Source organism: Cyprinodon tularosa, unplaced genomic scaffold (assembly GCF_016077235.1).
Source record: "Cyprinodon tularosa strain WSP-4 unplaced genomic scaffold, ASM1607723v1 ctg510, whole genome shotgun sequence".
Lineage (NCBI taxonomy): Eukaryota > Metazoa > Chordata > Actinopteri > Cyprinodontiformes > Cyprinodontidae > Cyprinodon > Cyprinodon tularosa.
Genome location: NW_024039242.1, coordinates 469937 through 489811, shown reverse-complemented (window position 1 = coordinate 489811; position 19875 = coordinate 469937).

The following is a 19875-nucleotide window of genomic DNA, read 5'->3' as shown; positions in this document are numbered from 1 at the left end:
AACACTGTGTGATTGAATAATTCTGTGCGTTTTTCAGTTTCAGACTTTTTTTGTAAGAGGTGCAGCTGCTGAGAATTATTTTTGTTTAACTGGTTTGGCTAGTGTCATTGTTATGTCTGCAAAATATAGCCAATGAAGGAACACTTAATTTTAATTTTGTAAGTTTTTTATCAAGCTTGCTTTATATTGTGCACAGCATACAACCTCAAACTATTATTCTTATTGGGTTTTTTTTATTTATTTATTCTATTTTTTTAGTAATTAAAATATTTCTGTTGAATTTTAGAGTCTTTGTTTTTATTGTGGTATCGAAAATGCTATCGAGTATCCAATATTTTACTTAGTATCGGTATCGAGTTGAAAAGTTTAGTATTGTGACAACCCTAGTTGACATATGTTGCTGTCACCTTGAAGATGTTCCAGTCAGAGCATTCAAAACAGTCTTGGAGTTTCTCCATGGCGCCCTCAGACCACACTCAGACCTCTTTAACTGTCGGTTTAGCCTTGATCGGCTGGGGCTTATATGCAGGGATAAACATGACCAAGAGATGAACTGAGGTGGGGGCTACTCTGAATGCATTTTTGACGTTAGAGAAAACCAGGTCTAAAATATTTTCACCCCGAGTTGCAAAGTCCACATATTGGTGAGAAAGAGTCTTCAAGTTAGCCTGGTTAAAATCCCCAGCAATGAAGGAAACACCCTCTTTGTATGCAGATTGGAGCTCAGAGATAGCCTGGTATAGAGTCTTCATGGCCTCTTTTGTGTTAGCAGTGGTCAGAAATTCAATGTCTGAACAGCAAAAGCTGGTGACCGATCTAGCATTCTTGCACCAGCAGTTGTTGATGTACACATAAAGCCCACCATCTCGAGTCTTACCACTTAGTTCTTTGTTTCTATCGGTGCAGTATAGCGTTAGCCCCTCCAGGTTAATAGCATTGTCAGGTATTGCTGGATGCAGCCAAGACTCCATCAGGTCTAATAAGTAAAACAACTGGTTTGACTAAAAATCATCATCATTTTGAACTCTCTTATTACATATTAGCCTAATTATCCTTACCTTTTTCCAGTAGATTGTATGGGGCTTTTCAACCCTCAGCTGATCTGCTGTCTGCATCTCCTGAACCAATGTTTTATTAATGGAAGCAACATGTGGGCAAAGAGGAAGGTTAGAAGAACTTATCCCGACCCTTCTTTCCAAGCAAGTGCTGCCAGGCTGATGGTGGAGACGCTTCATTTGGCAAAGCTGCTCGTTGAAAATATGGACGCTCTGTTGCTAGAGATGCTGCCTGGAGACAGAGCTGGAACAGGTCACGTCAGAAACACTCCACCACATTGTGAGCATCAAAATTAACGTTTGCCAAAGGAGCAGCAGTTTTCATTTATGGTTAGGCTTCTCTTTTCCCAAATATGTCCTACTTCTTCCAGGGACCTGAACTCTGGTCACCAGAATAACCTCCAATCTTCTCCTGCTACCTTGACTTCAGTAATCTCTCGTTTCAGCCAGTATGTACCAGAGCAAGGCAACAATTTCCCCCCAGCTGATGATTTTATTTTTTCTCCACCAATGTAGTCAAATTAATTCTTCTAATACTAATTTAACAACTACTGCTCTATGTTATATTTATATTAATAAATATTTGTCTTAATTAAATTTAAGCTGCAATAGTTATATCACATTAAACTTTTAATAAAACAGTGTCTCTTTCAGTCATTTACATTTACAAGTAATCGCTTTGATGCCAACATAGACTGACACTGAGGTGCACAGACATGAAGATGCTGACATCTTCATGAATTGGAGAAGCAGCATTTAGTTCCTATGCTCCACTTATCTGGAAAAAAACTTCCAGAAAACTGTAAAAGTGCAGAAAAACCTGAGTTCCTTTAAATCAAGACTAAAAGCACATTTGTTTAGGTTCGCCTTTGACTGTTCTAGTTAAACAGTTCAACTGAAACCTCATTAGTTCAACTTTTTTATTTTCTTTAGTCCAACTGTTTTTAATGTTTGTTTTTTTTGTTTCTGCATTTTTTATTTTATTTAATTTTATTTATGTATTTATTTTTTCCTACTTGCATAAATTCTGTTTTATTTTCTTATATTTTAATTATGTAAAGCACTTTGCATTGTCTTTGTACTGAATTGTGCTATACAAATAAATTTGCCTTACCTTGCCTTGCCTTGCCTTGCCTTGCCTTGCCAGTTAGTTCACACTGTACCTGTGGTGTCTACCCTCTACTAATAAACATCTCAGCAACGATTTGAGTAAGGAGGAGTGGTGTTTTACAAAGCGAGCTCATAGAGACTCAATCATGTTTTTAATACTGGTTATAAACATCTGAAAATAGATAATCTAGTTACTACATAAAGCTATTATTTATTTAGGTTATATTTTCATTGAATAATGTTTTTTGTTTGACAAATTTAAACCTGGCATTTTAAACAACCCTGTAACAACCGAACTGACAGCATTCAGCCTGTTATCTCCTAAAATGGTAAAAGGTAGATCTAACATAGGTGTGCCTGTACTTAAGTGTGTAAATCTATATGGTGGCCAGCAGAGGACACCATAATCTTTTTTCTTTTTTTTATGAGACAGTTTTCATGAATTAAAGGCATTAAAAATATATATAACTATTTGTTAATCTTCCTTACTTGTAATGACTCCTTTATTAAAACAAACTAATAACAATATATCCATATATTCAGATGTGATTACCTTGTTCCAGAAATTAAGAATGTTCTTTTTACCACATTTTTGAGTATGAGATCTTAGTTATATTTGTGATGTTAAGCTTATTTTCGCTAAAACTTATTCTCATGAAAAATATTGTCACATAATCCTAACCTGGTTAAATCATATTATTTAATTCACTATTTTTCTAAGGAGTTTAGACTCTGTTGATACTTTTATGGACTTTGTTTTTCCAAGCTTTTAGAAAATGTATCTATGGCTACATTGTATTTTGTTTTCTCTATTAAACATGATTGATATACTTAGGATTACCCTCTTTGTGAAATTTGTAACAAGTCCTCTTACAGCAGTTCTCTATCTCATTCTGGTGTTTCAAAAACATGGTGGATGATGAATATATATTTTCTCCAGGAAGTCCATGTCTTTCTTAAGGTATCCTCCTAGATGTGTGATGTGCCTAGAGGACCTCCAAAGGGAGGAACCCATTAGACATTACGCCCGATGACTTCAGCTGACTCCTTTCAATGCAGAGGAGTAGTGATTCTACTCCAATTTCCCCCTGAGATGATAAAGTTAATTTGTAAGGAGAAAGTGTGGCACTAACAGGGTATTTGTTCATGATGCTTATCTTCTGACTATGTGTGATGGTTGGCGGATCAAATCATGGTCACAGCTTTAAGGAGAAGCTTTCTTTCGAAACTGAAAAAAATACAAGAATCTTTCTGTTGCTGGACATTAACCCCTAATCTATCTGTGGGTGATGTTTTCTTTAAGAATGAACTTTTTTGAGGGTAGCATCGTACATAATTTCATGTTTTGTTTTTTTCCTGTAAGATAATCTGTCAAGTACCTCTGTTTAAATGGAAATAAAAGTACATGCATCTTATTGCTCTCTTTAAGCTCCACAAAAAGAAAAATTCATCACATCTGGTTAACTGTTGGACAGCATCCCGATCTATAATTCTGCAGTAAATGTTTTTAAAAGCATATTTTCTCATCAACACTTCAGTTTAAAGGGGTGGGATAGATCCCATGAATTATTCAGGAAATGATTGTGATTATATTAGAGCTGTAACTCTCAAAGGTAGTTCACCAAATCCCCAATAACAGCTGGAGATAGGCACCACTCATCCAATGGACAAGTAGTATTGATATAAGTATCAACATTGGATGGATGGGAAGCATTACAAGTGAAGAGATTACATTATTCAGGGTTTGCTGACTACAGCACAAAGTGGGTCTTAAGAGTTATATGATAGAGAAAAAGAGCTTGGTAAAGTAGCTTTAAACCCTTCCAACTATGCAAGAGGTAATATCACTTAAACATAAGCAAATTGTTGTGAATTGTTATCATCGTTATCAGATTTCTCTGCCTGTCATTCTGAATGTAAAATGCTCAGTTGTGATGTAAAATCAAATCACCTGCCAAGCAAAATGCAATGATCCTTCAATAAATATATGTAACCAGAAGCACCAAACTTCCCACTTCATTTCTACATGGAATGTTTTCTGCCTGCTTTACCTGAAAGAACTTGGAAGCAGTTTTGGTTTTTTTACCATTTGACAGAACATACATTTTCAACTGTTGAAAATATGTTTTTGTTGCCCTGTGAGAAACATTAATGACTCAGCTTTGTCACATTTTAATTATCATACTTTGAGCATACATTTGTGGGAAGACAGAGAGAGCAGAGTGGAAAAAAGCAGAAATTCAAATGTATTGTTCTATTAATAACAAACCAAAAAGCCTATTCTACATAGAGTGCAGTCGATTAAATTAAATTGAACCTTATTGATCTCACAATGGAGAAATTAACTCTCTGCATATAACCCATTGCCTTGGGGATCATTGGGCTGCCACTGTGCTGCGCCCAGGGTTTAAGGGTCTTGTTCAGAGAGCCAGAGTGGCATTCTGTGGGACCGCATTTCAAACTCACAACCTCAGGATTCCAAGCCATAAGCCCTTACCACTAGGCTACCACTAGGATTGGATTATTTTAAACTGAGCATTGTGATCTGCTAATTATTCTGATTTTGTTTTTTGTTTTTCTTTTTTTGCATCTCTCAAGCTGCTCATTTTAGTGAGAAATATAAATACCGGTATAGACCTTGTGAAGTGGTCTTTATATGTTATAAATTGTGACTTCAAAGAATAAGAAGACAGTTTAACCCACAATATTTATCACAGAAAAAGGGCCAACATATGTTTGGACTTTGTGACGAATAACCCAAACATTTTTTCAATGTTTGGGCATAATAATGAGATTTTTGAATGATTTGAAGATCAATTTTAAGGATTTTCTTTTTGAATTTTTACCACTATTGCATCTACCTACCTTTCGTGTGAATTTAAACAGTCTTGATGCAATGTTCTCTTGTACTCTGGTTCATCATAAAGAGCTACTCTTCGGTTTAGTTATCTCTTGTAAGTGAAGGGCAGCACTTAAAGTCTGGCGGTATCTAGATGAAAAGAAACGTAACAGACATATTGTGTAAGATAATGTCTGTAATATAGCAGCAAATATGCTTTCAGAGCGTAGGTTTTGGGATTTGATTTACCTTTTTATCTTACGGAAAGCTGCACAAAAAGACGGAGCAATAAATCCTAGTCATTAGTGTCTCATGGTGTGCCATTTGAAGAAGACAAGAACAAACCACATGTCTATTTTAGGAATACTTGAAGTGCTTTACTGTATAATAAATATTGTACTACTTAACTAGTAAAGGTAAGGAAAAGCAAAAAATGGGATGTCACTAAAAGTTCAAGACAGTGAATTTTTTCTCAATGTTAATGGAAGTTTGTTCTGTTAAAATGTTTGTTTGTTCCTCTGGCATTCTAAAGATAGTAATAAAAGTTTAAAGCTGTCATGATTTTAGCACTGATGCTTGGTCTGATTACTAATTTCACACACCCGCTTAGCTCCGCCCAGTTCTCATTACCCACTTATCTGCTTTAGTCACCACATCACCAGCCTTCAGACAAGTCATCAGTGCCAGGTTATTTCGAGCAATTGGTGAGACTTATTCAAGCATTCAACTTATCTGATTACCTGATCCTAACCTGTTCCGCCTCCTGACCTCTTGCCTGCCTGTTCCTGTTCAAACCGTTTGCCTGACCTGTCTTCTGACTCCTGCCTGATCTCTGCCTGTTTAATTTTAGAAAAAATTTTATTTAGAAAAATATTTTCTAAATTACATTTTTGTAGCAGAAACTGAATTTTAGAAAGTAAAAATTAACAAAATTATACTAGTAAGAATTTTTATATATCTAGAAATATTTACACATTTTATTTGGCTATTCTGACATTTATCAGCTTGAATGAAAATGTATTTATGGTATAATTTTTTTATAGTTAAAATAACACAAATGCTGACCAGATATATTAGGAATATGGGGATCTGAAATTAATTTATAGACATCTAGAATGTATTCCAGATGTGGAAACTGACATTTAAGGCCTGCCATAGTTGAAAATATTACAGGATTATTTCTTGAATGGTAGTAGATCAATGATCTATTTAGATGAAATCTTCTGGCAGCAGATGAGGATGAAAAATAAAAAAGTTGTTCTATTATATGGAACCTGTTGATCATCTCATGCTTCCCTCCTCATGTTGATTCAGTCTTCTTTTACACAGTACAGTGGGTGCTTGCAGCTGCGCTTTGAATATTATCATCCCAATAAATGGCCGTTATAAGCAGCTATCAGTCCCATAGAATGGCTTCAAATTGTGCCAGTTGGCTCATTCGGTTATAATCATGAATCTTAATCCTAACCCTAAATTAATTCTTTTTCCCCCGTGGAAATTAATTGAATCTATTTAAATGTAATCTGAAAATAATTCCAGTAGTTCTTCATGTACTGTAAATATAATTGAATAAAAATAAAATGATCAACAACTCGCTCACGTCAAACAAACCAAAAACAAGTAATAGATATTTAATTCTCTGTGAAAAAGAGCTGAACATTCTTTAATTAGATCCTTGTCAAAAAAAACATGCAATGTTTGTTTTTAAAACGGACCTAGTGAATTATATATATATATATATATATATATATATATATATATATATATATATATATATATATATATATATATATATATATATATATATATATATATATATATATATATATATATATATATATATATATATATATATATATATATATAATGTAATGAGAGCGGAGACAGAGGAAACTCCGAGTTTACTGAGGAAAACCTGCTACCGACCAGGTTAGCTCTGGGGAGAATGTTACTACAGTGACTGAAAGACAGGTTAAATAAACTCCCTTTGTAAAACCGGAAAAGTCAGTTTCCCTGTTTTCAGGTTTATTTATTCATTTATAATTATAATTTTTTTTTAACAGTGTCCTGTCTGGCAATGTGGCAATAAGAATCATTGTCTTGATGCCAAAAAGAGCCCAACAGATTTTACTTTCACAAGTGGAGCAGTAGGGCTATTGTCATAGTGTCCCGCTTGTTTCATGCATATAAATTGCTTTATTATAATTATGAAGGGAGTATTAGAGATTATATGGACACTGCAATGTAAGTAGAACAGGAAAGGAAAAACAGGAAAAAAGGAGAAACGATTAAAGAAAGAGGAGGTGAAAGGGAGACAATGATCATGTGTATTTTTTTCTTATGCATTTACAGGCAGGGAAGTCTGATTGAGATACATCAGCCACAGAAAAATAGTCACCAGTTCACACTAGAGCAGCGTTTGAGCTCCACATTAGTGCTTGCATAGCAGAGTTAACATAAACTGACCACTGCACTGAACTGCTGGGTTTGTTTGACCAAGAGAGTTCAGACAGAGAGGGGTGATGTAGGCACGATGAAACAGCTGTGTTTGCTTAAACAAGGCAGAGATGTGTGTTGGTTTTCTTCTCTGTGGTCTTCAAAGAGTTCCACAATACAGAATCTGGGTCAGAATCCAGACATTATGATTACTTGTTAGAGCAGAGAGTATAAGGATGGACAGATCTAATGAGACAAAACAGAAACCCAAACTTTCAGGGTTTTACTTTTACAGATAAGCATAATGAAAAAAGCTAAGCTTGCATAACTAATAAAGTAATTAACTGGAGCAAGGGCTGGATCCTTTACAACACGTGTTTTAGGGTGCATATCTTTTGCATTAGTTACCTCCTATGAATTTATTCCAGAAATGTTTGGTTTTCATTTTGAAGATCATTTTGTAGATTTCCTCAATAAAACAAAAGACAGGGTGATAGTTTAAGTGTCCCAGTCTGAGCCCCTCCAGAACACTGAGTGGGAAAACAGGCAGCAAGCCAAACCGGTTGCTGTTGTTTTTTCATCAAAATCACACAGAGGATCACTGAACCCGTAGAGACAACAGAAAACAGCATCAACAATATTTTCTATATCAAAATTAAGCAAAATTTGTTATAGGGCTGTAATATTTTGGTTCTTCTTCAAACCTCTGTGTGAGTTAAGACTTTAGTTAAACCTTTTTAATATTGTCCTTAAACAAACATGCACAGGGGACTTCTGACTGCCAGACCCCTTTTAACATGATACCAATATTAAATGACTACCAAGAGCTCTTTGATATGAATCAAGAACAATGAAAGAAAATACTGCATTTTGTAAAAAAAAATAAAAATAGAAATTCACTTCAGTTTAAACATCCAAATAAACAGAACAGAAAGAAAAAGAAAGAAAGAAGAGGTTTCACAAAAACCCTGCTGTAATAAAGAAGTGTCCATTCACCATATGTGCAATATCTTACTCAATATATTACTATTACTGTAAAACAAAATAACTTTGTTAGATTTATCAGAGCCTACGTTGCAGATGGTAAAGCTGCTTTCTGAAGAGCATCTGTCTTGTATATAAGCTGATTGCAAACTTGGCCTACATTGGGGGAAATAAAAACTTTTCCACCAGCTTGACTCTTTGTCAATTAGACATTTTTCCATGAGAGACCAAAAGCTACAGGGAGGATCCCAGGGCTTTAGTCGTAGACATTAGTCTTCCTCCATGTCACATGGTTCAACTGAATGCATGTGTTGAAATTATTTTGTTTGAGGCTTACAACGTTGAACTTTCACATTAAAATCATAAAAGTTGTTTTCTTATGTTTCTGGTCAAATTACCAAATTACAAGTAATGAAATTGGTCAAAAAGAGTGTATGTATTCATATACAAAAAATATGTCACAGTAGATCAAAAACAAAGTTTGTCTCCTTTACAAATTTCATATTATGTGTGCAAAAACCATACATTTTGGGCAAATCATATACTGTACTATGGCATAAAATAAATATTTAGTTAAAAAAGAATGTTAAAATCCTTGGCATGCTACAACTAAATGCATGAATAAAGGCTAATACATGTTTGCAAGAACCTGTTTCCTCTGCAATTTGGGTTATGTACAGTTTAATCTTGGTTCTTTTCGCAGTGCATTGAACAATTGTTCATTTTAGTTACTCGAATATTAAAATAGTGTGTTATATCCCCTTTTAGTAACTCTGCTTTTGAGTTCATGTACTAGTGATCACTGTTTCCACCTGTGTCTCGTCAGTTTTACTGTGTTTACATAATCTTGTCTCTCCCTCTCTTTTTCCACCTACAAACCTCAACTTTTAGTTTCTTCTCTGGTGATGTTATTTTGGCTGTTTCAAAAGGTTTTGAGTGCACTAAACTTTTTCTAATATTTGCCTTGGTTCTGTAGCACATTCAGTTCCCCTAAATTTATAGAAGTGATTCTAATACATCACTCACTTGGTTCCCAATTTTGATTTTTTTTTTTTTTTTTTTTTTTTTATGATCTTCCCAAGCACTATTCTCACAACTCATGACTAAACCCTGCCAGTAACAGATAAACTGCTTGAGAAACTGCATGCATAAGGGAATGTAAGAGGAGCAATATAGAAATAATGAATATAGAAAGGTGTGCCTTTCCTAATCCAGTCTCCTTGATTTTCAACAGCTAGACTCAATTAAAGTGGGGGTTTTTTTTCTTTTGTTTTTTTTAAAGGATATGAATAATAAGGGGAATGTGTTTTCTCAGTTTTCTTTTTGTAATATCTTTGCAACAATATCAAGTAAGTATTTTCACATTCTCATAATGGGATGTGGTATGTAGAATTTTAAGAAAACAGTTTAATACCAAAAGATTTTAATACCATTGGGAATGAAGATGTGGCATAGCTAAATACTTTACAGATGTGCTGTATATTGCCATGTTATATAAGAAACTGAGAGCAGGTTATAGACTGTACCATGTCAAAGCATATTTGCACAGAAAAACCCACAAAAGCCGAATAGCTGTCTGTGTAAAACAAAGCTTATGGTCTTCATCCCGCAAGATCAAACAGCTGAGGAGAAATTGACGGGCAGGAAGAACAGCCAGGCACAAAGAAACAGACATAAGTATATTTGTTTTTGACAATTAAAAATAAATAATTTATTTGATCAAATATATATTTTTTTCTGATAAAAGACATTTTAAGATTCTGTAATTTAGCAGTTGTGCAATCATAATAAAAATGCATCTCACTTGGGGAGTGTGGTTAGAGCAGTGCACTTGTGCTATGAGAAGGTTGCAAATACCCGGTTCCATCCATACAGCCTGCACTCTGGGTTTCTGAGCAAGACCCTTAACCCCACACTGCTCCTGGGGCGCCGTACAGTGGCAGCCCACTACTCCCCAAGGGGATCGATTAAATGCAGAGGGGCATTTCTCCAGTGTGAGATCAATAAACTTCAATTATTTTTATTATTAAAACTTTAATTTCTATATAATTGTTTCCATTTATGAACTTATACTTATTCAAATTATCTTTTGTGTGATGTGCAAGTCGTGGCATGTCTACTTTTCTTCAAAGTGCAAATATTCTTCATTGGACATTTTTTTTTTCTTTGTTTTATATTTTTTGTAAAAGTTCATAGTGCAACAATTGCAATATTTTTTTCAAAGAGAAAGTTTACATAAAGATGATTGAGGTAGTCTTTTAAAGTTGTTAAAGATTGGCTCTGTGTATGCACCTTGACACTCTGTCTCTCCGGTTCATATCCCTGAAAAGAGATCACTCGGGACAAACTCTTTAGATAACACCTTATGACTTACCGTAGATGTATTAAATAACCAGGAGACATGACAACAGATTTTGATAGAAATTAAAATCTTAGTGAGATCAGAGAAGTTGCTTAGAGTTTACAGATGGCAGCTGCTCACCTTTGGACTCACCTGAGGTGAGCCCAGAGGTGAGTTAAAAAGGCATTTCATAAATCTCCAGTCTTCCACATCATCTTATTTTACATCATACACATTAGCAGATGATTAGACATCCATGGCTCCAGCCTTATCAAAATATCACACTTCGTTTTTAGCTGAAGGGAACCGCTCTCATTCCATTTACAAATCTTTGCCACATAAAGAATGAAGATTATAACTGTATATCTAGACAGAGGAATTGTCTTAATTAGATTAAAACATCAGTTCTGACACACAACAGGCAGCCACTACCAAGGTGTAATAAACTCACATATCTTCAATCATAATTATCCTAACAAAGTTTATAAGCCTGTCCATCAATATATTGAGTAACCATCCATCCCTCCATCTATCTTCTCCCACTTAGTCCCCATCAGGGTCGTGGTGGGGCCTGTGCCTCTCTCCAACAGTATATGGGTGAGAGTCAGAGTACAACCTGTACAGGTCACTGGTCAGTCTATCGCAGGGCAACTCAGAGACACACAACCACACACACACACACACACACACACATAAGGATAATGTAGAGAAGCCAGTCATGTTTTGGAGGAAGCCGGAGAACCCAAGCATGCACAGGGAGAGTAGGCAAACTCCATGCCGAAAGAATCGATTTAGAACTTTCCCACTGCAGCACAGTGCAGCACATACTGATTCAATATTATTTAAAAATGTTTACAAGATGGAGAAGAGATTACAAACAGTTATGACTTTCTGTTTAGACTAAAATCTATTTGCCTTCTTTAATATTGTAGCATTAATGGGTTGCTATAGCAATAACTATCCAGAGATGACTTCAGTTTAGCGGTAGCTTCCGTGCCCCGTACACCGCACGACTCCGGAAGGCTTCCTCTTTTATTGAACACACCCACTTTCTGTACAACCAGGAAAGGTCATTAATGGACATATCTTCCAGACTCATGGTGGGACAAAGAATACTTCAAATTATAACAGCAACTAATGATACAACAGACACAAGAACAGTAACAAATAAACATGTAACTTAATAACCTGGAAAGAGTGAAATAACATTAACTGGCAGCTTCTAAAACTGAACATGCTGCCCAGTGCATGCTGGGAAAACTAGCCTCTGCTGCCCCAACACACTACATAGCCCCCACCTAGGTGGTTAGCTGTCCCCAGCAACCCACGTGTCCACAACAAAGTCTCTGAGGTGTTGGGGAAGTCGGCGTTGCCGACCTGGCCTAACAGTTTCTTTGCTAGTTCCAGGTGGTGGAGTAAGGACATGGGACTGGTCCTGAGCCCCTGACCCTCCCATCGGCTTTGACAAAGGGTGATAAGGTGCTAGTCGGTCCCTATGGAGCACCACCACCCGACTTCGCTTGATCAGTCGTACTCGGTAGACAACGTCCGACAGTCTCTCGAGCACAGTGCAGGGGCCAATCCATTGACTCATCAGCTTGGGGGACAATCCCTTTTTGCGTTCTGGGCTGTAAACCCAGACCTGTGCACCAGGTGCAAAGTCCTCCCCTTTACAGCGAGAATCGTAAGCCCGCTTCTGTCGAGACCCAGCAGCTGACAGGGCCTCCCTTGTCAGTTCATGCACCAAGCGAAGCCGTTCCTTCAAGTTGATGAGGTAATCCAAGCCTGGCCCTCCCCCAACCTCTGGTTCTGGGGGCGCGCCAAACACTAAATCCACAGGAGTGCGGAGCTCATGTCCAAACATAAGAGCCGCGGGGGTGCACTTAGTGGACTCCTGGACCGCCGTTCGATACGCCCACAACACCAAGGGCAAGTGCAGGTCCCAGTCTCGCTGCTGGCAACTGGTCAGGATAGCAAGCTGGGTGGCCAAGGTGCGGTTGAAGCGTTCCACCAACCCGTCACTTTGTGGGTGTAATGGTGTAGTGCGAGTCTTCTTGATGCCCAACCGTTGGCAAACTGCTTTAAACACTTCAGCCTCAAAGTTCCGTCCTTGGTCACTGTGTAACTCCTCTGGCACCCCGAACCGGCAGAACATCTCATTGACCAGGCACTCAGCAGTGGTGGCAGCACTCTGGTACGGAACAGCATATGCCTCAGGCCACTTTGTGAAGTAGTCCATGACCACAATTACGTAGCGGTTCCCTTTGTCGGTGGTGGGAAAGGAACCAAGGATGTCGACCCCCACACGCTCCATTGGAGCTCCCACTTGGTACTGCTGCATGGGGGCATGTGAGCACCGAGTTGGACCCTTCCGGGCAGTGCAGGAGTCACACTGATGAACATACAGTTCTACATCCTGCCGACACCCTGGCCAGTAAAAGCGGGCCCGGAGCCGGTGCAAGGTCTTAGCAACCCCAAAGTGGCCTGCCCCCACCGAGCCATGGACCAGTCGGAGGACCTTGGGGCGAAGCTGGCATGGCACCAGGAGCTGGAAGATGTCACGGGCACCCCTGGGGGCTTGCCAATGGCGGTAGAAAAGACCATCCTTAATGGTAAGGCTATGCCACTGGCCGTAGAGAGACTTTGTCTCAGGATCTAATGCAGAGACTGCTGCCCATGTTGGTCGTTGACCAGCCCCTACCCAGTCCAGGACTCGGGAGAGTACTGGGTCTCGGCTCTGGGCATCTTGGAGCTGCTGCGGGTCTATTGTTGCCAAGCAGTCGTCTGTTATAGTTTGCAAGGAGACTGGAGGGCTAGCATTGTTGTTACTCACAGAGGTGGTCTGCAAAGCTGCCACCCTCGGGGTCGCTGTTTCTCGGTTCTCGACGCGTTGACAATGCTGACATTCACCCTTCTCACAGGGACGCCGTGACAAAGCATCTGCGTTGGCATGAAGGCGACCCGCCCGATGACAGATCTCAAAGTTGTAGTCCTGTAATGCCTCCAACCACCTTGCCATCTGCCCTTCAGGTTCTTTGAAGTTAAGGAGCCAGGTGAGGGAAGCATGGTCAGTGCGCAGGAGAAACTTCTGCCCATACAGGTAGGTCCGAAAGTGGTGAAGGCCTTGGACGACAGCCAGCAGCTCTCGACGGGTGACACAATAGGTCCTCTCCGGTCGGCTGAGAGAGCGGCTGTAGTAGGCAATGACTTGTTCTCCATGCTCTCCTTCCTGGGACAGCACTGCGCCAAGTCCAACCCTGCTGGCATCAGTGTCCACGATGAATGGCCGTTCAGGATCTGGGTAAGCCAGCACAGGGGCGGTAACAAGTGCTGACCGGAGCTGCACAAAAGCAATTGCACAGTCCTTGTCCCACTGGAATGCCTGACCCTTCTGAGTCAGCCTATGCAGAGGGCTAGCGATGGTGGCAAAGTTCTTGACAAACCGCCGATAATAGGAGGCCAGGCCCAAGAAGCTACGCAGCTCACCAATGTTATGAGGCACAGGCCAGTCCCTCACTGCAGTCACCTTCGCTGGGTCTGTGGACACCCCTGCTTTGCTGACAATGTGACCCAAGAAAGATGTCTCTTGCCGAAACAGGCGACACTTTCTGGGGTGAAGACGCAGACCTGCCTGGCGGATGGCTTGGAAGACGTCCCTCAGGTTGGACAAGGCACCCTCAAAGTCTGGAGCATGGGCGAAGAGGTCATCCAGATAAACAACACAGCGGCTTGGGGGAATATTGGACAGGACCCTCTCCATCAGGCGCTCAAAAGTGGCCGGAGCATTGCAGAGGCCAAAAGGCATGACCTTGAACTGCCACAGGCCTTGACCAATTGAGAAGGCGGTCTTGGGACGTGCCTCAGGTGCCAATTCCACCTGCCAGTAGCCACTGCGGAGGTCGAGAGAGCTGAACCAGCAGTACCCTCCTATGTGGTCAAGCGCGTCGTCAATCCGTGGCAGAGGGTATGAGTCTTTGCGAGTGACTCGGTTAAGGAGGCGATAATCAACACAGAACCGCCAGGTGCCATCCTTTTTCTTCACTAAAACAACTGGGGCCGCCCAGGGACTATTGGATGGTTCGATGATGCCTGCCTCCAGCATCTCTTTGATTTTCAGTCCTGCTGCAGCCCGCTTAGCAAAGGGCATACGACGTGGTCGGAGGCGGATTGGGTGCGCCTCACCTGTGTCGATGTCGTGCTGTACCAGGCTGGTGTGGGTACAGTCCTCATCTCTGGCTGCGAAGATGTCAACAAACAGTTCTAGCAGTTCCTGCAGCTGGAGCCGTTGCTCTTCATCCAACCCCTCGCAGCTCCTTTGGTACAAGTCTTCTAGAGCCTGTTTAGTTTCAATTGATGTACTTTTATGTGGCTGCAATGGTGTGGCGCCTCCTTCAGTTGGTAGCAGGGTACAGGACCCTCCACCTGGTGGTGGCGATGGTGCAGCTCGGGTTGATGATGATGATGTAGACTCATTGGATGAGGCAGATGTTGGTGGAGTCCTGGCTGGGGGTTGTGTTGAAGAACCTCTGACTTGTGACGATGTAGAAGAGGCAAGTCTGAGTCCTTCTTTACCAGTGGTGTGAAGTCCTACTGCCTTGGTACCCAGATAGAGTGTGGCCCTGGGTATGTCAACAGTGGCTTCCCACTTACTTAGGAGGTCAAGTCCAATGATGCAGGGATCTTGTATGTTGGCTAGCCAGAACTGGTGATTGGCGCTGTGGCTTGCAACACTCACATGAAGGGATCTTTTACCCCGCATCTTGGCACGTTCGCCGGTGACTGTGGTGATGTGCAGCTTTGTGTGTCTCCACCCTTTTGGTCTTTGGCCCCCAGTGTCCGGTAAGGTTCCTGGGCGAACCAATGAAATGGTTGACCCCGTGTCCACCAGAGCACTGACTGGTGTGCCATTAAGGCGGCAGTTCAGATAGAGTCCATGTGTCTTTCCCAGGCGGCCAAGTCGCAGTGGTGAATCAATGGTAGGGGAGGTGCTGGTGATGGGTAGCAGTTTCCCCGCTGTGCTACCCCACTCTAGTTTGACAATGGCTGGGGCGCTGGAGTTCGAGGAGTTGGTGCTGGACAGTAGCGTGCAATGTGGCCAGGTTCTCCACAACGGTAACATCCCTCCACCCGGTCAGCTGTTCTCCTGGATTCCCGTCGCCGTCGTGGTAGAGGTGCTTTGTTGACCTGGCATATTACCTCCTCATCATCACTCCCCTCCAGATCAGTCTGGCGTGCCTGATGCCTTATTGTAGATTGGCGGCTGTCCGTTTTCAGTACATGCTCAACCCTCTCTGCTTCAGTTAGAGCCACTGTCAGAGTCTTTGGTGCACACAGGCATAGGTACTCACGTAGTCGTTCAGGTCGGAGTCCTCGAAGAAATGCTTGGAGAGCAAGCTCTTCCTGGGTTGCAGCATCAAAGGTTGGATATCCATGTCGTGTGTAGAGACTGAGATCTGCAGCAAAGGCACCCAAACTTTCTCCCTCCCTGCGCTGACGACTGAACAGCTTGTCTCTAGCATCGTCTGCATAGATGTGCTGACCAAAACGATGTTTCAGGGCTCTTTCGATGGCCGGCCAGTTGGATCGCTCCTCGGGCTGCAGGTCTGTGAAGATCTGAAGTGCTTTACCTTCAAGGGCCAGGGCAACGTGGACAGCTGTTTCCTCTGCTGACCATGCATTCAGCTGGGCAGCTAGCTGTACCTGGATGAGGTAAGTCTCTGGTGGGTCTTCCCCATTGTAGCGTGGTAGCTTCATCGCTCCACGTCGTGGACCTTCTGTTGACACCGACACCGCAGGGTTCCCCAGTGTGGTAGGTAGGTGAGTGTCATGTCCAGCTGCAGTTGCTGGTGGTGCCATTCCGGGTTGAAACCGTGCAGCAGTCATGCTTTGCTGGGTCCTTTGATGATTACGCACAATCGGCCAGGTAACACTGGCCCCATCTGGAACGTCAGCTGTATACACTCCACAATGCCTTTTCACTGCTAGTGAAACAGCACTCCTCTTTGGCCGTGTTCCTTCCATGTCTTTTATCTGCTGAATGAGCTCATCAATCTCTCTCACAGTGGCAGCCATCTTGAATCCCACTTCTGACACCAATGTAGCATTAATGGGTTGCTATAGCAATAACTATCCAGAGATGACTTCAGTTTAGCGGTAGCTTCCGTGCCCCGTACACCGCACGACTCCGGAAGGCTTCCTCTTTTATTGAACACACCCACTTTCTGTACAACCAGGAAAGGTCATTAATGGACATATCTTCCAGACTCATGGTGGGACAAAGAATACTTCAAATTATAACAGCAACTAATGATACAACAGACACAAGAACAGTAACAAATAAACATGTAACTTAATAACCTGGAAAGAGTGAAATAACATTAACTGGCAGCTTCTAAAACTGAACATGCTGCCCAGTGCATGCTGGGAAAACTAGCCTCTGCTGCCCCAACACACTACAATATAATTATAAATGGGTTTTGAACAATGTTTATTTTTAATTCATAATGCCCATCAATACTTACGTTTATGTGCATTTAGACATCGGCAATTGGTAATTTAAAGTAAAGATCTTGAGAATTTAGAAACAGGATTTTTTTTCTTCAAAACTTGTAGTGATTTTTATTGAAATCTTTCAATTCAGAAAAAATATTGCTCCATGTTACTACTTCATAGAAACGTCATTCTGTCTTTCTAGACTACTGGTAGTCTGACACAATTATTGTTTCGGCCTTTTCTTTTAAAAGGAAATTTTGGCTTTAGTGTTTATTTTTTAAGAATCTTTAATGTCATCTTGACACATATCAAAATGTTGTACAGACCTGTTTAGGATGCTCACATAATGTTCAGACAGAGTTAAAAAAAATGTGTAGAAAATATAAACAACCTTTATAGGAAAAACATAGAATATTAAACACTCTTGGAAAAAACATTAGAGGGAAAAAAATAAGAAGACTTACAAACACTTGAAGAAGATATATAGCAGCCTTTGAGGAAAAAAAGTACATAGAAATGTATTTTGAAGATTGTACATAAACTGCAGCTACTGTATGGCTAGTCCAGTCCATGGGCCTGACGCCTATCTGTCGGTAGTTATGTTTGGTTTTATAGATGATTGTAGGGAGTGGGGCTTGAACTGGGAACCTCAGGATTTCAGGCTCTATGCCCTAACCACTAGGTCGCCACTCCCGATCAAGATTATGATGAGATTATTTCAAACTAATAATCTCTGGTCACACTGTTGTGCACTTACCTTATTTTTCATATCAATAGACATGGTTTTAATTTAATAATACTCCAAGACCACCTTTTTAACTCTCCAATACTCTAGAATTTGATTATTTAAGCCTCAGCCTGTCTGCCACTTTTGTTTTTGGATATGTCAGAACATTTGAGATTAATATTGCCATCTTCACAACTGGTAATCCCTGATGACGCATATTTTGTATGCATAATTCAATATAATGTATAAATCATGTAATATCAAAAATTGCCTTTCGCTTTTTCCTTAAAATATTGTTGCTTGACCACAGAAAGGCTCACCTAACAGAGATATTACCTAAAAAGTCAAAGTTCTCTATGAAAGTTTTTCAGTGAATTGGACTGCAGCACAGGGAGACACACTGGGAGACATATGGTGAAGGAAATATTGGATAACACCCCTTTACTTAAAGCATTAGGGAGACTTATATCTCACTTAATACAGCTCATAGGTTCCAGGAAAGCACCCTGACTAATGTTGCATATTTAGGTCCATCTGAGCATGAATTGCGTCAGCAGGCCTGTTATGATGTCTAACTGTTTGTCAGCAGTTTTATCTCCAGTTATGCCCTACAACAGGAAAATACCCGACTGAGTCAATGAGACGTTTGCTCAGACGTCAAACTGCCACCACCACTCACAAAAATAAGAATTATGGTTTGTGGACAGACAGTTTTATTTTTAGTTTTGTTTTGCTAATCCCATATTTAAGTGGAGACTAAACTTAGTTCAAAGATAGTTTTTATTACAAACACAACCATCCCTTCTCTCTTTACTATTATTGTCTGGGAACTGTTTCTGGTTTGTCTTTTAAATCCAAATAATGATTCAAAGGACCATCCAGACAAGAAACAGGTCATGTCAAATAATCTCCAGATATAGCAAAGGAAACATTACTATAGAATGAAAAAATATAATTTGCAGGATTAGAATAAAAAGGTTATATACAAGCCTAAAAATTATTCCAGAGCTCAAATCAGAAAATTGTAAAAGTTCCTGAAAAATAACTTAAAAAAAAATTGGCTTCTTGTGTTTTTAATAAGTCCTACAATTTCTAAACAAATTCATGAAAGAATTTCTATTTATTTTGCTGAATCTGCCAAATGTTTTAAGGGAAGATGACACACATCATAACTGTCTGGGAAGCAAACCTTTCCCAGAACCCTTTCTGTCCCCCTGTGTGAGATGCAGCGCAGAGGGAGTTTCAAACCCACCATCACCAGCTTAAACTCAGGCTGTGACCCTCTGTTTAACATTTTGCTTGGCAGGAGTAGTCTGCCAGCATAAGAGCAGATCATATCAAAGGCATGGGAAAAGTGGTCTCGGCACATCAGCTGCTCCAGTTGGCAACGCAACGATCGTAATTGATGTTACTCACATATTACAGCTGAGAAATATTACACTAATTATCAACATGGAAGGAAATTCACTGTCATCAGTAAAATGTTAGACAAACAAAGCAAATATTTGCATACATATTGAAGAACAAAGTAAAAGATACATGGTTCCATATCAACTTCTTATGTAGGTCATCTCTATGGTATATTGAAAATAGAACATAATAAAAAAAAAAGTAAAACCCCCAGTATTACTCCCTGAATAACAGGACATGTCTTTATCAATGTTATAGAATATATCAATTGCTGAAAATAATCCTAGTTTAGTTAAGTCATGACTGGATCAGGTGAAGGCAGCTGCGCGGAACTGCTTCCAGTTGATGGTAAAGCCACATATTCAGAAAATAATCTCTAGGCGGAGAAAACCCTAGAGAATGGGAAAATGCCAATTTCAACAAAAGTGGCTGGAAAATGAAGAATTTGGGACATGTCTGCAGCCTGTCGATGGTAAAGATG